This window comes from Geospiza fortis, unplaced genomic scaffold (genome assembly GCF_000277835.1).
Source record: "Geospiza fortis unplaced genomic scaffold, GeoFor_1.0 scaffold120, whole genome shotgun sequence".
Lineage (NCBI taxonomy): Eukaryota > Metazoa > Chordata > Aves > Passeriformes > Thraupidae > Geospiza > Geospiza fortis.
The window spans coordinates 2,496,762-2,501,412 of record NW_005054364.1 but is presented as its reverse complement, the minus strand read 5'-3'; the positions used below and the strand labels follow the sequence as shown (position 1 = coordinate 2,501,412).

General features: G+C 39.8%; 1 long non-coding RNA gene across 1 annotated transcript; it reads left to right on the top strand.

Moving 5' to 3' along the window:
• Positions 1–298: 298 nt before the first annotated feature.
• LOC115948232 lies at positions 299–3,717 on the top strand. The gene is made up of 5 exons (XR_004082075.1): positions 299–807; positions 936–1,034; positions 2,097–2,170; positions 3,282–3,354; positions 3,623–3,717. It is a non-coding gene; the product is annotated as an uncharacterized LOC115948232 (long non-coding RNA).
• The last annotated feature ends 934 nt before the right edge of the window (positions 3,718–4,651 follow it).

The window sequence follows — 4,651 nt, the reverse complement described above, 5'->3', positions numbered from 1 at the left end:
TGCTTGCTACATGGGAAGACAGGTCAACCCCCACCTGTAAACAGCCTCCTTTCAAGAGGGAATTGTACAGAGCAATGAGATCTCCCCTGAGCCCCCTTTTCTCCAGGGTGAGACTCAGCCCCTCATCATCAGCCTTGTGCTCCAGACCCTTCCCCAGCTCCATTGTCCTTCTCTGGACATGCTCCAGCACCTCAATGTCTCTCTTGTAGAGAGGGGCCCAAAACTGAGCTCTGGATTTGAGGTGTGGCCTCACCAGTGCTGTGTACAGGGTGACAATCACTGCCCTGCTCCTGCTGGCCACACTATAGCTGATATAGGCCAGGATGTCATTGGCCTTTTTGGCCACCTGGGCACACACTGGCTCATGTTCAGCCAGCTGTTAGAGCAGCACCCCCAGGTCCTTTTCCACATGGCAGCTTTCCAGCCACTCTTCCCTCCAGGCTGTAGCAGTGTGTAGTGTTGTTGTCACTCAAGGGCAGGACCTGGCACTTCATCTTGTTGACCCTCATACCACTGGCCTCAGCTCATCAATCTGACCTGTCCAGATCCCTCTGCAGAGCCTTCCTACCCTCCGGCAGATCAGTGCTTCTGCCCACCTTGGTGTTATCCACAAACTGAATAAGGCTACACTCAATCCCCTCATCCAGGTCATGGACAAAGATATTAAACAGAGCTCTGGGATTGAAATTGCTTTCTTGGTTTCTTGGTTTCTGCAGTTTGGATGCTAAATCTACGAGTATCCAGGTAGTAGTTAAAGAAGGTGGTCTGAAGTTCATCCAGGTTCAAGATAACGGCTGTGGTATCAGAGTAAGTAAACAAAGTTGACAGGTGTATGCTGCTGTTTGATACTACCTTTTAAAAATTATTTCAATTTATAAGTGTTTCCGATCTTGAAAGAACTCAGAAAGTGACTGTTGCTTGTCCCTTTCACATAGAAAGAAGATCTCGACATTGTATGTGAGAGATTTACTACGAGTAAACTGCAAAAATTTGAAGACTTGGCTAGTATTTCTACATATGGTTTTAGGGGTGAGGTAAGCTCTTCATCAAGGTTTTGAAACTGTTCATTGCTGTTATTCTGCTGTAGTGGGTTCTGCATAGTATCACATTCCCAGTACTCTTTACAGAAGCTTCTGTTTGCTGAGAGAGTCTGCCAAGTGAATATAGTTCAAAATACATTTCAAGATTAGGTGGATGCCTATAGGGAGGTATATATTCTTTTTGCTTTCTGGAATAAGATGGTTTTTTTAATTGCAACAAAGCCTGTCTTCTTAAATGATGATTCAAGAACCTACAGGTGGAAGATTTGAGTGGGAGGTGAATCTTCAATGTCAGACATCATGTATCTGACATTTCGATGTCATACTTTAAACTAAACGTGCAAATGTACAGTGGTCTTCCTTTGTGTTTGCTGTTAGACAAGGTTAGTATCTCTGACCCCCAGATATACTGGTTCTTCATACTCTCACAAACTGTATCTAAACTCTGGAAGAACAGTCAAGGATGAGTTTAGCTTTTCCCTCTGGATGAACAAGATCTATGAGTGTCTGTCCTGTGCTCAGATACATAGATGCTCACATGTTCCAGGGAGTAGACTGCTTGGGTCCTCTCGTCACACACTTTCAACATAATCATCTCCACAACCAGTGGAATCTGATCCTGAGGCTGATTTCATCTGTGTAGACATGTCCATTGAGTTTTCCAGGAAAACCACCTAACATTGTAATATTTCTTAGAGTCAAGAGAAGAACTTGGGCAGGAGTGAGAGAGTAGCAGCTAAAATCTTCCAGCTGCTTTCTAGTTAACATGAAAAAGACACAACTGTAATAATTTTGCAAATTTCTTTTAATTATGCTACATGGTTAACCACTTGCATCATCAGAGATCACAATATATTAGGGAAGCCAGAACAATCTCCTGGATAAAATGACTGGAAGTTTAGTATTATAGATACTAAAATTTGTTTAAACTTTACTGACCTGCAATTTCCTTGTAAGGATTTTTATTTATTGCTTGCTAGTGATGGTGTTGAAAATGTGGACATGCCTCAGCATTGTCCAGAGCAAGGTTTACAAAGATGTTTTCTCTTTTCCTAGGCCTTGGCTAGCATCAGTCACGTTGCCCATGTTACAGTAACAACCAAAACAGCTGATGCAAAGTGTGCATTCAGGTATGCTGCCTGTTATCCAGGTGACTTTTGCTGCATGCAATAACAAACAGATGTATCAATTTCAGAGCTCCTGTTATGGAGGAGGGTGTGATAAGGGCAGGTATCAAAAAGACTTGGAATGTGAGAAAATGTATTTTTTTCAAATTGTAAAGGTAAGCTTTAACTTAATAACATATTTTAAAATTGGTGGAAGTGGGGTGAGGAGGCAGAACTTCTATTTCAGTAGCTAATGTAGGTTAAACATTTGTTTTTCTCCATTTCAGAATAAAAAGTTGCATGTATATTACAGGCATCATGTCTAGCAAATTTCACAAGTCTCAGCACAGGAACTTACACTTAGTTTGTTATCATATCTTTATGGTGTGATAGGTGCTTTATCCTATCCAAAAAGAGTTTTGGATATTCTTTTGAAAACTTAATCTAAATTATAAGCTTTTCCATTAATTTCTTAACTACTTTTAAGAAAAGGGAGTGGAAAAAAGTGATGTTCCAAATATTGGTTTTTCAAAAGATCGTGTAACTATGGTCTTTCTTAGGCATGCATTAAACATACAGGGTATGTTAGAGGGAAAAAAAGTCTATCCTTTGAATTTATGCATCTCTGTAACTTTCTTAGCTGGAAGACCCGCATGGATCACTGTGGATCCTATGGATCATAAATCTCTTATGCTCAAAATCCTATTAGTGTCAAAGAAAGCAGATCTTAGACTAAAGTCAAGAATTTCTTGTTAGCTTAATTGAAATGTAAAGTCTAGTGGAGGAATTGTTATTAGGCCAGGTCTAGCTATTAAAGAAAGAAAAAAAATGCAGTAATCCTGCCTTTGGAGGAAAAGTCTCAGTAATATAATTTCAAAATGTATATGCTATGATCTGCCTCCTTTCCTCTGCTATTATTCCCTTTCCTCCACTTCCCCTCTGGCTCTTCCAATCAATGAAGACAGTTTTACTCTAGCAGAAAGGTAGAGGAAGCTAATTCTCAGTGTCTCAAATTCTTTGCTGGGAGGAGTGTGACAATGAAGGGATTTCTTTTGTTTTCATCCTTTGTTTTCATCTGTCCATGTCTGCCTTCCTGTAAATCTGGATGACTGACAACTTTTTATTTTCTTCGTAGAGCTACTTACAGTGATGGAAAAATCAAAGCCCCTCCAAAGCCCTGTGCTGGAAACCAAGGAACTCAGATCACAGTAGGTTTTTGTGCCTGTTCTCTCGTTCCTTTTCTGTTCCCCTTGCACCATTACATTGTGAGGTACATAACAGTTGCCTCTCTGAAGCTGCAGTTTGTTAGATGAACCTAGAGAATTACACAATAAACTGAATGTTGATTTTTCATAAACCAAAGTATTCTCAGAAAATTTATATTTAAAATAAAATTTAACAGGATAGGTTTAGATTAATTCTATGGTAAAAGAGAATTTTAGAAATTGTTTTTAGTTGTGAACTTTTTCTCTGCAGGTTGAAGATCTTTTTTACAATGTAAATACAAGAAGGAAGGCTTTAAAGAATCCAAATGAAGAATATGCAAAAATATTAGAAGTTGTTAGCAGGTAAACTAAACTAGGAGGCTCCCAGTTTTATATACTGCCATGGGGAGTACTGGGGTTCTTCAGAGGGGCTGGCACCTGTGTGTTTGGTGTCATTTTGTTGGTGGTGTTGGTGATTTTGTTATGATTTTTTTGAACTATTTGTTAGTGTGCAGTGTCAGATAACAGTCAGTCCAATTTGATGTGAAAAATCCAGATAGGAAGTAGTGTATTCTGTCTATTAATTATTGGTAAGAATTCCAGCAAAGAAATGGCAATGGACTTGAATGAGTGAACTTTAAATGTACCTGGGCTGAATAGAATTCATGTAAAAACTGCTCAGGAGCATTGAGATTTGGCTGAATACAGAAAAGCTGAATGGCGACTTCACATCCCCTAAAAGGAGTAATATCATTTTAGCTATTGGATGTTCCCTTCCTGGGCCCCTTGGTTGCCTCTTTTGCCACTGCCGTAGTCTTCCACAGTGTGCAGAGGTCTTGCAAACAGGATCTGCACAATTTAAGCAAAAGAACTGCTTTATGCTTTCATAAGACACAAAAGGTAGCAGAGAGAAGCAAGATTGTATGCCAAGGTTTAGCCTATTCCCTAAATGAACTATTCAGGAGTCTCTACTGGCTCAGGCAGACTTTAGCCAGGAGGTAGAGGGTCAGATCCTGCTGCTGTGTCAAATAGGATGATGTGAAGTCTTGCTGAGTTACAGCCCTCCAGTTTATTGGTTGTTCTTTTTCATTAGGACTTTATATTACTTAATTTTTAGGGTTTTTTTCCTCTTGAATTTTTGAGTTCACATTTTCACATTTCTCATCTTGCAAGGTTCTGTGGTGTGGTTTCTCTCACAGTGCAGTAATTTCCCTTGAATTTTGAGCCAAGCTTACACAGCTGTAGTGTATCAGATCTCAGCCATGAGATCACAGATAGCTGAACTGTCTGGGTAGGGAAA